Source organism: Rhagoletis zephyria, unplaced genomic scaffold, assembly GCF_001687245.7.
Source record: "Rhagoletis zephyria isolate East Lansing unplaced genomic scaffold, Rhagoletis_zephyria_1.1 Rzeph_scaffold_00088, whole genome shotgun sequence".
In the NCBI taxonomy this organism is placed as follows: domain Eukaryota; kingdom Metazoa; phylum Arthropoda; class Insecta; order Diptera; family Tephritidae; genus Rhagoletis; species Rhagoletis zephyria.
The window spans coordinates 13869-30204 of NW_016157172.1; the positions used below are offsets into that span (position 1 = coordinate 13869).

Consider the following 16336-nt stretch of genomic DNA (forward strand, 5'->3'; position numbering starts at 1 on the left):
TTCAAAATTGATGGTTGCAACAATTTTTTACCAAGAAATACGCTTATGATACAATTTGGAAAATGGGCGTGGCACCGCCCACTTATGATCACATATATGTATCTCGCTAACCGTTCTAGCAATTTGAACCAAACTCGGTATGGTTATTGTGCTTGCCACATAAAAGCAAAGAAGGTATGTTGTAGCAGGAAGTTTGGAAGAAATTGGTGCAGCGGTTACCAAGATATACACATGTAACCATAAGTAGGCGTGGCTACGCCCATTTGCCAAAATTTTTTAATATTCTTATTTTTCGTCTAAAACTCATTGTAAATATCAATTTTGAGTGAATTATCTTCAGTAGTTACTAAAATATCGCAGTTTTCGTATTTCTTAAAATTACCGTTATATGGGAGGTAGGCGTGGTTATTATCCGATTTCGCCCATTTTCAATACCATCCGTCCCACGCCCAAAAGAAGTTCACGTACCAAGTTTCGTTAAGATATCTCAATTTTTACTCGAGTTATCGTGTGCACAGACGGACGGACGGACGGACGGACAGACAGTCACCGCTTAATCGATTTCTCTTTTCATTCTGATCATTTATGTATACATTTGTCTATATCTATCTCGATTCGTTTTGCCTGTTACAAACAACCGTTATGTGAACAAAGTTATAATACCCTTGTGCACAAGTGCGCTCGGGTATAAAAAGAAAGATTTTTCTTAACAGCGGTCGCCCCTTGGCAGGCAATAGCAAACCGCCGAGTGTATTTCTGCCATGAGAAACGGCTTCTCATAAAAATACAACCGCCGTTCGATGATGTCGTAAAATTGTAGTTCCCCCCACTTTGTGTGACAACATCAAGGCGCACGCCACACAAATGACGTACAAGAAATGGCCAAGAAATTTTCTTGTGTAAAATTTTCTTGGGGCAGTACGCAGTTCTCAAGAAATTCGATACGCTTTCTACTATGGTTTTCTAAAGTTTTTTGTGAAGAAAGAGCACAAGGCAACCCATGCTTGCAACAGAAATACATAACGGGTGATTTTTTTGAGGTTAGGATTTTCATGCATTAGTATTTGACAGATCACGTGGGATTTCAGACATGGTGTCAAAGAGAAAGATGCTCAGTATGCTTTGACATTTCATCATGAATAGACTTACTAACGAGCAACGCTTGCAAATCATTGAATTTTATTACCAAAATCAGTGTTCGGTTCGNTTTAAATGAAATTATCTTCAAAAAGTAAATGTCATGGACCGTCATAAAGAACCGATGAGATTTTGCAAATTTTATGCGTTTTTTTTTAAAAAAAAGTTATCAAGCTCTTAAAAAATCACCCTTTATATGCCCGTTCCATTATTTCTTGAGGAAAGAGTGAGGCAACAGGCTGGTGAAGTACCCAGTGTTGCCACAAAAGATATCAAATTCCTCCAAAATAAATGAAAAATTCTCAAAATCCGAACAAATTACTCAAAATTTTCTTATTTACTATTTACAGGTAATTAGCATAAAAATTAATTACATTCTCCAATACAATTGGTACATTTGTTCTTGCGGTTCAAACAAAGTATCACCGTTATTTTTTATGCCTTGGTTTGTATATAATATTTCTGCAACTATATCAGTGCTCAATCTGGTCCTCAAGTCAGTCCTACACATTTTTAAACTACTAGTAATGCAGATATATATTTTTTTAATTGGGAATCTTATATGAACCTCTCTTAATCTCTTAATTCAAAAACTTGTTTTCCTAAAATTTTCTGGATATAATGAAGAATCAATATGAATATCCTTATGATCTAACAATTCGTTATCGAGATTTTGCAAGTTCAAAACAAATTGAAAATATAACGATGTAATAAAAAAAATTATCGATGACATTTTGAATATTTAGCAACACATGCAGAAAGGCGAAATATCCCTTTGCTTGAAGCTATTTATGTTGTGTATGGGGGTTTTTGAAGGTTTGACGTTTGATAAAACCGCTTACGTTGTGTATGATAAAATCGCCTCATTCGCAACGGAATTTTTACCGAATGAGGACGCAAGAGAGAAAAATCGAAGAAAACCAAACCCTTTTACATTGTGAGCCGGAAGAAAATTAAAATTCTTTGCTTGAACGAGTCATGTTTGCATGGTGTATGGCGAAATGGGAAAAGTAGGTTTGAAGAATATTTGACAAACCGCTTGTGTGGTGCATTTCGCTCTTTATAAAACATCGGAAAGATTTTTGTTTAAAAATTTGCAGAGCGATTTAACAACTCTTGTGAAAAACATGGTTGCATTTGTTATCTGCAAATATATCGAGAGAAAATTCCTCAAAAAATACTCAAGCGCTCCCCAAATTCCTCAAGTTTTGAAGAATTACTCAACATACAGGAAGTACCAGATGTCAAAATTTTCTTGAGAGCTGCATACCTGAGACCTGAGAAAATGTTGCGTTCTTCATATGAGAATGAAACAGAAAATATGCTACTCCATCAGAAGTTAATTTGTAGAGCTTAAAAAACTGAATTGTTCACTTGCACTGTAAGTCTTTAATTAATTCATAGGAAAACAGGGTTCGTATTTGCACACACATGCGCAGCACATCCTAACATTTTACGCTCACACACGTGTGCTGTGCATATAAAAAATTAAAAACTTGCTCACATCACATGTGTGTGCTGTTTGGTAAAAAGCACGGGCACATGTGTGTACTTTATTTTTATTAATATAAAGCACACGCACATGTGTGTGCTTTGCGTAGAGAAACTTATACACTTCGATTTCTATCTCAAATCTTAAAATAATTTTTTAATATGTTTTCTGTCATATAAAAAACAAACAACACCTCACTTGTTATTGAATTGTCTTTCAAAAAATAACGTTTAATAAACAAATTCTTTTAAAAATATATTATGTGCATGTGCATGGGCTGAAATTTGTACAAAAATCGGCTCACACACATGTGCATGTGCTTAATAACAAACAGCACACACTTTTCTGTGAGCAGAGTTTGTTTTCCACTTATGCACACACATGTGTATGAGCAGTGAGTACAAGTTGAATGTGTTTCTGGCGTGTGTGTGAGCAGAGCATGTGTGTGCAAATACGAACCCTGTAGGAAAATACTTATATCTGATACGGAATATAATTTTATTTTTACAAGCGTAAATTAACCGAGCAACCCTCACCCTCACTTTTATTTGAGGGCAGAAAAGGCAGCACTTTTGCCGGATCAGAGCGCAACGTGCTGAGAAAAGAACACGACGCTCTGTGAAAAGGCTGATAAAAGTACATGAAAATTTGACAACGTTAATTCAGGGCAGAATAAGTGCAGCTTTTTTTCGAGAAAAGAAAACGCCATAACATATATGTCAGCGGCAGTCTATGATTATTATTATTACTAGTAATAGCCCCCCGAAATTGGGTGAATGCATTAAAGACATACTTGCAGATATTCAGTATTTAAACTTAAGTAAAAAAGTAAGTGCACCTGGGCCACACTGGAGAAGTGAAACTTACGTTACATATCTATTTTGTCTCATAACCAATATACATACATATGTACATACATCTGTTTTTGCTTAAGGTTATATTTCTTCTCTTTTTTTCTATATGTGACCTGGTCTACGAAAAGGGAGCTTACGTGCGAAAACTAGTTTTCTGTGAAAAAGCTGTTAAAAGTATAAAGGCTCCGTTATGCATACTTGGCATGGCTTGAGAGCTGTCACATAAGAAATCTGTTAAATGAGCCTCGCGTGTAATCGGTTATCGAACGCACAGCACTACATACGTAGAAGTCTGTTGGTTTTTGATTTCTACGTAAAAATGGTATAGCAGTGCATGCAATGCCAAGTATGCATAACAGAGCCTTAANCACTTCTAAGCAAGTTAGGATTTTCTGCTTTTCACCACGTGAAAAAGCATCTCATCTTCCATCCGAATCAACCAAAAAGTGAAAATTGATTTTTTGACACCTAAGCCCCCTTTCCGTAGACCAGGTCACATATAGGGATCTAATCTCTACCGCTGTTCGTTCTAATTACATTTATGTTATTCTGTTTTCCTTTATCTCCATTTTTATCTTTATTCTCTATCGATAACAAAACCTATGGTAACATCCAATAAAATATCGATAACAAAATCGATACAAATATCGATAAAAAAATTCGATAAAAATATCGTCAGCAAAATCGATAACGAAACAGACAAAACAGACAACAAAATCGACAAATAATGTATAACAGAGTCAATAGCAAAACAAATAACCAAATCTATAAGTAATCGATAACAAAATCGAAGAATAATCGAATAAAAAATCGATAAAAATATCGATAATAAATACGATAAAAATATCGATAGCAAAATCTATAACAATATCGATAATAAAACTAATAACATTATCGATAACAAAATCGTTAATAATATCGATTGCAAAATCGATAAAATTATCGATTATTATATCGATAAGTTTCGAAGATATCGATAGCGAAATCGATAAAATTTCCGATAACAAAATCGATAACAAAACCGACAAAAATATCGATTATTATATCGATAAGTCCCGATAATCCCGAAAATCTCTAGAATCCCAAAATAGTTCCCAGATTGAGTCTCTGTGTCTCTCTCTATATCTACGGTGACCATCCGTTCTGTTTTTTGCGGGACCGTACTGTTTTTCAAAGGTCCTGAAAAACCTGAAAATGTACTGATTTTTTCCAAGTGTCCTGCATTTTATTCGTTATTTTAAAATTATCGGACAATGGATGGATCTTTTTCAAAAAAGTGTGTTTTTGGTACTTTTCGTAGCTTTTCTTCAATATCTCATGAATAAATCTCCCAATCAACGTAAGCGACTTACAGCTCGAAGGGTATTAATGTGCCTCATACCAAAATATATAACTTGTGGCGACTTCAATGAAAATTATTAGTGCTACAGGCGACCATTTGCATTTTGTCGTCAAAGTCGAAAAAAGAAAGATTTTCAATCAAATACGCAGTTTCATTTGATTATTTTTTTCATTATTTTAAAAATTCGATAAAGAAGATATATCATTACAGTAAATTTTGAGCCAAAGATAATGAAAATCGGATTAGAATTGAAGATGCTATGGAGCGCAATCGGCACTAATTATATATTTTTGTAAAGGGCACTTTATAACTCGTCGTTTACGTCGATTCATGACGTCGATTTTTGACAAATAACTGCGAAAAGTACCAAAAAACAAAAAAAAAAGGTATTGTTTTTATTTTGAACGACTCAAAATTTGACTATAAAATAATCTTTTAAAGAGTTTCACTTTTCGTGTAAGCTATTGTAATTATAATAAGTTTTACTATACTTTTATAAATATGCATATAAAAAAAGATTAATATCGATTAAGAAAACGTGATTCATTTTTAAAGTTTAAAATGTATTCTTAATACTTAGAATCATAAATACTCTTTTGATATTTGTATACTGCGTAAATATATGTAGGCATATTTTTGAAAAATTGTCCTTCATTTTGAATCCATATTTATGGTCACCGTATCTATATCCTTTCCTCTTTTATTACCTTTATTTTAGTCTTTTTTCCTCTACCTTCATCTTTACTTTTATCGGTATCCTCATCCTCATCTTTTTTTATATTTATCTTTGTTTTTACTTTTATGTTTATCATTTTCTTCATCTACATAATTCCCTTCAACTTTGTCCTTATAAAAGTAAAGTGTTTAAATTTTCCTTGGTCTTCATTTTTGCCTTAATCTTTGCGCATCTTTGTTTTTGTTTTTATTTTTACCTTTGCCTTTATCCTTTTCTTTATCTATGAACGTATTCACCTTAACTTTCATTCTTGTATTGGTATTTTTCTAAGTGTTATTCTTTAACCTTTTATTGCATACACTCAAGAAGCACTTCCCTGCAGGAAATCAATCTGGTTCAGAACTTTCGCTGAGCTAGCCTGAAAAGGGACGGTACTGGTGCTTCATCTACCCCAAATCAATGCTTTCAACTGTCTTTTTTAACATGGCGATGTCCTTCGAAGTGACAATTGTCGCCCTCTGCAAAACTTTTGAACTTGTTCTGAGCTGACTCAGGTTAGACGGTTCTGAGACAGTTCATATAACAACAGTTCCTACATAGTTCAAAAAGGGCCACCTCCGAGCTAGAAAAAATGTGGTTAGTTTTGAGATGGTTCTAAGAAATATAGCATAGAGCCTTTTCTATAAATTAGCACGCATACAATTTTGTAAATAAAAAATAATTCATTTTATGCTATTTGTTTTGCACTAAGTTACTTACTGAGGCAAATTGTGCTCTAAAACTAAGAACATAAAGTGTCAGTTATTCCTTCATTTTCTAAAACCGTTATTCTTAAAAATAATTTATATTTGTTACGTATAACGTGTATTTCCGTGTTACTTGTAATTAAAAATCTAAACAAAGTCGTTTGAAAAATGAGAAAAAAACGGTGATATATTGAATGCTTTTTTGTGATAACTCAGCGTTAAATTGTATCAAATAAAACACCTCTTTGAGGTAAAATTTTCGAGTGACGAAAGCTGAACTAGAAACACAAAATTTATGATATCAATTTCGTGACGAAAATTATACGCATTTTTTAACTGCCTTTCAAACGTAGGGACAATTTTTTTTTATTTATTCGGAACGTTGCGAATTTCCGTTTACTGCTAGAAACACAATTAAAAAAAAACAGAACTTTTGCAACAATACTCGAAATATTAAAAAAAAAAACTGATTAAAAAGTTGGAAATTTGAAGACAGTTTTAGAGTTCTATCAAGTTTGCATCACAGTTAGGAATTTGAGTTTGTTAAGTGTCGAGATCTAAAACTATTCCGCTACAGAATCAAATTCATCCGCTGATTGGATATGCTAAAAATAGTATTTCAATTATTGAGAGTGGAAATGATAGTTTTCTTTATAGTAAAAATCGAGTCCGATATATCAAACGTGCTGGAATGAGAGTTAAAATCTTGACATAAATGATTCGTTTAGTTCAAAATTAGTTTTGCATGGCTTCAAAAACAGAGGTCGAAAGTGTCTTGACACTCGAGAGGGGACATTAAAATTGACCTCAGCCAGGAGGGCCGGGCTATTAATCAAGCCTGTCATTAATTTTACGATAAATATTATACATAGCATTTCTCTACGACTTGCGAGTGTAGGCAAATTTATGAGCTTTAGACTTGTGTAAGGGGGGAGATTGTAATCTGAATCCCAGCTAAAGTCACGCAACGCAAAAAGCAAGAATTGTTTTTGAATTGATTCAATCCTCTCTGAATGAACTTGGTAGCGGAACGAAAAATATTTAAAATGAAAACATTGGAAATTAATCGCTGCAACACTACACATTTCGGGTGCTCAGTGATATATTTAGGTATGTATTGAAAGAAGTCTGATGAGAAAATGTGGTGCTTTCCGAAATAGCTATCACTTCTACAATTTTTTTAAATTACTATTGCTTTTCCACAATAAGCTTTTCATTAAAAACGGCCTCAAGCTCAATACAAAAAAATACAAGTATTATTACAAAGGCTTGGTCAAACGCCTAGCAAGGGCTGAAGGCACTATTATTATTTTAACAAATTTCAGATATACTTATGAATCTAATACGAGTATAAAAAAGAATTGGTATCAATATTCATTCTTCCAGAATTCTGCGTGACACAGAATAAACTTTTTCACTAGTTGCTTTTTCACATACCAGCTAGCTCAGGGTATGTTTAAAATTTGCCTTGAAAGACTTCTAAGAAGTGGTAAATCTTTAGCTTTCTCCCAATTTTCAAAACATCGTCACAACTTTTGTTTTCCGATTTTTTTTTAATAAATCTATTATTTTCGTATTAATTTTTTCAAAAACTGTTTCTGCAGATTCATTTATTGAATCTTTAAATTTGTCCAAAGTTGCACGGGTTTTTGCCCTTTTGAGATAGAAGGAATGTCATCATGCAGAATTTGGAAATCATGCTGAGGGCGAGCTCTCTTTTCTTCAAGTACATTTCTAGCTAAGTTATCTTCAAGCATTGCCTTTTAGAGCTGGAAAACTATCGATGGCACTATCGATAGTATCGATGGTTTTTGACTATCGTAAACATCGATGGTCTTGTAAGCATTATCAATAGTTTTAACTTATACATACATACATACATAAAAATGCTGATTGAAGCCAAAAGTCGTTGATAAGTTTTTGTTCATTAACAAAACTATCAAAAAATTTTTGCAATTCTGACCTCGTTTTCAATAAAAATTGTTATGTTTAATTTTTGGACTTTTTTAATCAAAACTATCGATAGTTTTCCAGCTCTATTGCCTTTACTGTCCCTATTATATGTTCGCGCTGTTCTGTAGATAAAAACTCTAACTTTTGAAACGGAGGATTTAAAAACAATCTCAGAAATTGGACTGAGCTTCGTTGGAATCTTTTATTTAAAGCAGCAGCTGTGTTTTTATTCAAATCGATAATAACTTCAGAATCCGATGCATTCGCCTAACAATGCTTTTGTAGTTTCTTGTACCACACAACGTGCTCATGGATAGTTGGATTTAAATCCGCGCTCAAATTTTCAGAACACATCTTGAAAGGGGCCAGAAATTCTAACAATTTTTCCAATATATTTGAATTTGATAGTTTATGAAGCTCATTTCTTTCTATTAATAACTGTTGAACTGCTTGCCGCATTTCGTGAATGCTGGACTGCGTTATAAATAAGGAGTTCCACCGTGTCTTAACTTGTTGCTTTAAAGAATTTGATAGTTTGTTATTGAGTTCGGTATGTTTAAAATAGCCTACAAGCTTTTTTGAAGTGTCTATCCATTCATATTCTTCCACAAGAAATTCATGTTTATATGGAAAAAAGTGTAATAGCCTTCAGCAAAAAAAAAAATATAAAAGTCAATGCGATTTTATAGCCGCTCAAAACTTGCACCCATTTTACTAGAATTTTATAAGCTTGTTGCATACCTAACAGGCTAACCTAATATTCACGCACGCCACCAATTTATTGTCAAAAATTTCTCATGCACATGCAACTTGTATGAGATCAACCGAAATTGAACGGCGTGCGTATGAAGCTAACTCAATTTCCAATTTTTGTTCTGCGTGACATTTTGATTTGACGTTTCGCTCAATGAAATCAAATGCAAACGCATGCAAGTCAATTTCGGGTGACGCAAAAAAANGCCTGTAAAAAACTGGAAATTTAGAGAAAAAATTTTAGAATTTTTTTAAGTTCTGTATAAAATGAAAGTGTGAATTATATATGTAGTTTTTGTTAAAGCATGAACCATATTTTTATAGAAAATATCAAAAAAGTTATAGCTTGAAAAGCACTGTAAATATTAAAAACTGAAAACCATCCATCCATTATTGACCGCCACTGTACATACTTGTGTGAAAATTACGTGATTGACGAAAATCTAACTCACGCAAGCAAAAATTTTAGTCACGCAGGATCACGGACATTACGTGATTTTTCTCTGAAAGCCGCTCACGCTCACGCGTGAAAAAGCGTGACACGACGTGGCTAGTTCGGACTATCCGTATATTTAGATATCCTGTTAATATCCGTTCATTTGGTTTTCCGGATATCCGGTCATGCTAAACAGTATATAAACGGATTCGTAATTTTTTTTTAATTCCTATATCTATTGAGTTACAAAATAAGCAATAGAACTCTGCAATAAAACACAAACAACTATTATTTTATTGTTAATTTTTGGATTCGAAAACCCGGATATCTAAACATACTCTTAATGCGTACTCATTTTGTTATCCGGGCACTCAAACTTTTAAATAAGGTATGCGAATATTCCAATATGTATCCGGATTATCCTGATAGTAAAAAATCCGGTTAAATTTCACCGTCCTAGTGTACATATGTACTACATACATACATTAGTATTATTAGTATACTATATATAAACGCGTATTTTAAAGAAGTGAGAAGCGCTGCCATGGCTGTGACTGTTTGACCGAAATCCGGTGACTCATTGTCAAACAGTGACACACTCTCGATTCACATACTTAAGGATGTCGATATTTACTTAAGTACATACATACATAACCCTGCAGCGAAATTTAGAGACAGTTTGGAAAAGCGTTAGTTCCGTCCTAAAAATTTCTGTACGGGAATAGGAGATGAAGCTGTGTCAAAATATGTTGACAAAATTTATTGTCAAAATATGACATAGTGAAAACCAGCCTAAAGCAATGTTCGTACCGAGTTGGGTGGGGCTTGGTAAAGCGGCTACTGCGGTACAGCCTTTCACCACAAGTGGACGGTGCCATGTCCATTTTCCAAGAGTTTCATAATTGTCTTATTTTATGCCAAAATTGTACTTCACATGCCAAATTTGCGGAAATATCTTAGTTTCTGTATTTACGAAAATACCGTCATTTTTGAGGAGGACGTGGTTATTGTCCACCCATTTTCAATATGAGATATTTCTTATTTTATTCGAGTAATAGTGTCGACAGACTTAATCGATTTCTCTTTTTATTCTGAGCATTTTGGTATATATATTTCTATTTCTATCTCGATTTCTATACCCTATTACAAACGACCGTTTTGCGAACAAAGTTAGTATACCTTTGTGCATAATTAAAAATATAGTTGAAAGCACTTTTCACCTTAGTTCGGCGCGAGTTCTGAACCTGTATGATAAGATGCAGGGATGTACATGCTACACAATATATATGTGGACACAAGCAATAACCGCCTAAGTCAACTTAAGAAAGAATGGAGTTGTATATGCTATCGTATTCTTCGCTTCGCTGCTTAAAAAGTTATAGGCGAAAATATTTTGGTTTCACCATAAGGATAACATTACAACCTGAATGTTCAAACGTTTTTTTCTCGAATTCTGGCTTTTCGACTTAGGCGGTTATTGCTTATGACTACAGATATATGTAAGTACATACACTGAGGGAAAAACTGAAACGTTAAAATAACTCCGATCACCATCATTTTTACAATTGTGCAAAGTTCAAGAAAACCTATTTGATTTAGCATTTAAAAATAACCACATAACAGTTTTAAGGTTGATTTAACAATTCAATAGTCGATCTAACTAGAAATAATTTCAAATCAACATTGTTTCAGTTTTCTGCAAAATAACTAAAAGTCATTTTTACTTCTACACTGTTATTGTTAATTTGAAATTGCAACATTGTTGAATCAAAGTTGTTTTGCGGTAGATCTTACTCTCTTGAATTGTATCTAGCAACAAAACGTACATATGAATAACGGTTCCTGGCTTACTGTTCTACATTACTGCATGACAAGCAGCTTTATTTAAGACAAATTTTTGACGCGTGAAGTTCGGTTGTGAAAGCAAAAATGTAAAAAGGTGATAATCAAAAGATTTTTATAGAAATGGAAAGTGAGGAAGTTTTTGAAAATGTATTCTACGCAATAGTTGGCGAAGTGATTAATATAACTCCAGCTTCTGGCGAAGTTATATATACTATAACTCCAAATTCATTTCTGAGCGAGGAAGAAAACGACGACCACAAATTAAAGGCGCTTTTAAAAGGTTTTGATATGGAAACTGTGTTTGAATATTTAAAATGTGAGTACTAAAGAATAAATAAAAGTGTAGTGTAAACATTTTGTATGCTTAAATCATCGAATCCAAAAAAAGATAGTTTTCCTGAGTGGTTTCATGAAAAATCTATTTGCGATAAATTATCTACAGTCGAAATATACAGTGGCGAAAATAATTGAGTGTATGGTGATTTTTTTTATTATTATTCATTCTATTACGATATAAACCAAACTTTATACAATATTTAGAAAATATAAAATATTTAATTATACAGTAACATCGCCTATGAGATTTGAGTAAAACAAGTGTAAATTTTATGTGGCTAAAGAATCGCGTTGAGTTTTAATAACTATTTTGCTGACGGCTCTTGCGTTGTTTTTTTCTTATAAGAAGTGCAATTTATAAAAATTGGCGTTGATTTTTTTTAATTCTTCCANTTTAAGTCAAAAAGTAATTTTTTTAGATTTGTATTGCGTTTGGTTTATATGGTTTTGATAAAAGCATGAGCAACACTTAGAAAGATAACCAAAAAGTATACCTCGAGAAGCAGTGTAAATATTAAAAAAAAACCATGTGCTCAGTACAATAAAATATCTGCGTATGCGTTATTGAAGCTCATAAGTGCATAGCATCTTTTTATGGCCGAAGTTATTTCCGTATTTATATACAGCATTTGATTTTCTACAGGATTTATTTACCCTGTTATCAAACACCGCACGTGGAACAAAAATTTTAAACTTCTACAAAGAGAACAACAGACTTGACAACATCAACAGGGACGAAATAATAGCTATTTTAATCGAAGAAATATGTTACGGAAACATTTCTCTTTAACCAAGTGATTTTCATTCGCTGGTAAACGAAATTTGCTCCGTTTTTCCTAGTGAAGTAGATACAAAGGTGATTTTATGTTATATAAGAATATCAAATAAATTAGGGCATGGTTATAAGCAACATAAAGTTAAGTTTAAAATTAGAAAGTAACAAATGTCAAAAAGATTAATTTTAAAGTTAACTTTATTGTGATTATAAACATTGGCCATTACTTCTTCATAAAACAAATATTAAAATTTTCAGGAATATTACTATATTCCCTGGACTGGAAAAAATAAAAGAAAATTAAAAAAATATGTCAATAACTTGTTTTTATACTTGTGGAAATTATAAGCTTAGGGTTTTTAAATGTTAAATAAAGAGTGCTACATAGTTAAACCAACATTGAAGGCGTGTTTGAAGCAACCTTAAAAAAAGTCAAACCAACTACTTTTCAATGTTAAATTAGCAACTCTATATTCTTAGGTCAACATTGGGAGTATTTAAATTGACAGTAATCATTGTTAAAATAAAAACAAAGTCAGGTTTAAATCACTTTATTTTCGAAGTTGAATGAAAGATACGCATTTTTAAATCAACATTAATGCAATTTGATTTGAAAAGAAACAATCTTAAAATATCAACACAATTTTTCAACGTAAGAATTACATTTCCATAGCTGATTTGACAAATTTCGGCTTTGGTAGACTATCATAGCTGTTTAGTGTAGAATCAACCTCGTTATTGTTGCTTTTACCTTTGTTTTTTCCCTCAGTGTATGTATGCATGCACGTCAAGGCCGTGACCGCTTGGGTTGCGATGGGAGTCTTCGTTGAGTCTCGACAATGTGCAGCCTGCAATTTGTTTTTCTTTCGTTTTCAAAGTTAAAAATGAACATTTTAACTCCACTACAGCTTTGGAAATATGTTTGTATGAAATACATGTGTACATACATATATATGTGTATTTATGGCACTCGCTCTTGTTTGTTTGGCATTTCTGCTGGCCTTTTAATGCAGTAGAATAAAGTACATATGTACATACATACATAAATATGTACCTATGTGATAGCCAGTTATTTAACAAAACAATAATTTGGAGTGGCTTCCGGATAATTAATAATTTTTTGTTGAGGTACATATTAAAAATACCTGTCTGTGTGGTTTTGGTGATATTCAGATATGTATGTAATATGTTATAACGGGTGATTTTTTTGAGGTTAGGATTTTCATGCATTAGTATTTGACAGACCACGTGGGATTTCAGACATGGTGTCAAAGAGAAAGATGCTCAGTATGCTTTGACATTTCATCATGAATAGACTTACTAACGAGCAACGCTTGCAAATCATTGAATTTTATTACCAAAATCAGTGTTCGGTTCGCTTTACGTCCGATTTATGGTCTACATAATCGACCAAGTGAGCAAACAATTAATGCGATTGTGACCAAGTTTCGCACTCAGTTTACTTTATTGGACATTAAACCAACCACACGAATGCGTACAGTGCGTACAGAAGAGAATATTGCGTCTGTTTCTGAGAGTGTTGCTGAAGACCGTGAAATGTCGATTCGTCGCCGTTCGCAGCAATTGGGTTTGCGAAACACATTTCGAACCGAACACTGATTTTGGTAATAAAATTCAATGATTTGCAAGCGTTGCTCGTTAGTAAGTCTATTCATGATGAAATGTCAAAGCATACTGAGCATCTTTCTCTTTGACACCATGTCTGAAATCCCACGTGATCTGTCAAATACTAATGCATGAAAATCCTAACCTCAAAAAAATCACCCGTTATGTGATATATGTATGTAAGAAAAATTATCAGAATATTCACACACACATGCATATTTATATTAAAATGTTTTGTTCATATAATGGGGCTTTGTAACGTAATTTCAACTGCCTATACCAGGGGTGCGTAAGGCCGAGACCGAAAAGAGCCACATGTAAATTTTAAATACTACAAAGAGCCACAAAAAACAAAAAAAAATATTTTTAAATAAAATTATTATTTGAAATGAAAAACATTAATTTTATTATTATTCTAATTTAATAAAATATTAAAGAAAATTCAAAAGATCCCTTTAACCAAATTTTCAAAATATGGTTTTACGTCAGCCGTTCATAACAGTTCTATTAAATGTTGGTTAGTCAATTGTGAACAGTATTTTGACTTTACGAATTTCATTGTAGAGTACAAAGACTCACAGTTATACGTTGTACCAAAAATTTAAAATATAGGGCACGCAGCTGTTTTCAAAAGCGGATATTTTAAATCTGGTATTTGTTCCCGGAATTCAAGCTTTATGTTGCAGTGCCTTATCTCTATCTATTATCGGATATTTTAAACTCATCCTCAATTATGTTACATCAAAATTTCAAGTCGGCAAATCTTTTATCAAAATCTTCCTTTAAATCATGTAGTTTTGCGACATAATAATAATAATCCTCTTTGACATGTGCAAAAACTTTTTCTAGCCATGGAAAATTATGAAATATTCTTTTTTTGAGATCATGTATAAAAAGTCGTAGTTTAGCTTCAAAACCTAAAATAATTTGCGACAAATACAAAACATTTTATACTTTCCTTGCAGCACGGTTGCCAACCCTCCCGTTTTCGGCGGGACTGTCCCGGATTTAAGAGCTATGTTCCGGCCACGGTACAATACCTGTCGGTACGCAAAATGTCCCGTTTTTTGGCCAGAAAAAAATTTAGACATCTCGATGTAAACAATTTAGAACTCTTTAAATATTTACATTTTACATAATATTGATATTATTCTAATTACTAATCGGCACTATACGCCGTGTAGTAAAAGCAAAATTTGTAATTTGTGTCCCAGTTAAAATGAGTGTAGTACCAAAGTATATTCGATAATTTTATTTTGTATGTAAGAAACTATGTACCTGCAAAGAAGCTCCCAAAAATCAACACCATTTTTTACTAACTTCAAAGGGGCACTTTGTTATACTAAAATGCCAACTTGTATGAAAATTTAGTCCTCTTTCAGACACGTCAAGTCTTGAAAGCAATTTTTTTCGCATTCTCTTTTGTGTTTTCTATTTGCTTCTACACGCGTCAACTTCAATTGAATTCAAGTCCTTGGTTCTTTAAATGGGAAGCAACGAAGAGATCAAAAGAGACAAGAAAACTTGAAACGAATTGGCGGTACGGAGGTATCTGTACTCTTCCCCTCTCTTCTCACCTCCTTCGCCAACGAACGAGCAGACTTGAAAGCAAGACTTGTCGTGTCTGAAAGGGGACTTATTAAATTTTCCTGAGTTTTGCACGAAGTTAAGAGATCTTTTTTATGTTTTTTGTTGTAGTATAAAAAATATTTTTATAAAAAATACTCGGAAAATTCTATGTAACAATTTTTGCATACATTGTGATATATAATATAGTGCGGCACTGCACAAACATACATACATATATATAAATTTATAATTTCGTTTTGTTTTTATTTTAATTTCAGTATATCGTCACCTGAAATGATAAATAACGTAACAAACATTGTCACTGAAATGCAAACAGTCGTAACTTATAAAAAATTCAAAATTCACTTTTTGATTGACATGACGGATTTCAACAAACTACAACTCCCCACATAGTTTTATGAAAAAAAAATAGTCACGACTTTTTCCATTTCAGTGGCGATGATGTTACGTTATTTTGCATTTCAGGTGACGATTTGTAAGTTAGAAATATTATCATTGAAGCTTCGTTTTATGTAAATTTTTATATATGCAATTTTGCATTGTTTTGTTTTTCTTAATAGAAAATTTCCAAAAATCCAGCATTAAAATTGACTTCGTTTGTTACATATTGTGCATGTAATTTTACCTACCTCGTTCAAACATTATGTTTGTTTTTTTACATTTTCGGGCTAGTTTTGGTTAAATGAGCGTGTGTACGAAATTTATGGCCAAGAGAGGACCACGTACCCTCTCTACTCCCAGGATCAATTCTGAAATTTCTAGAGTTTCTAGAGCT

General features: G+C 32.8%; 1 long non-coding RNA gene across 1 annotated transcript; it reads right to left on the minus strand.

Annotated features, from left to right (window-relative positions):
* Positions 1–273: 273 nt before the first annotated feature.
* On the minus strand, positions 274–15949 carry LOC108374455 (uncharacterized). The gene is made up of 3 exons (XR_001849045.1): positions 15856–15949; positions 3535–3548; positions 274–284 (listed from the first exon to the last, which is right to left on the minus strand). It is a non-coding gene; the product is annotated as an uncharacterized LOC108374455 (long non-coding RNA).
* Between the last annotated feature and the right edge of the window lie 387 nt (positions 15950–16336).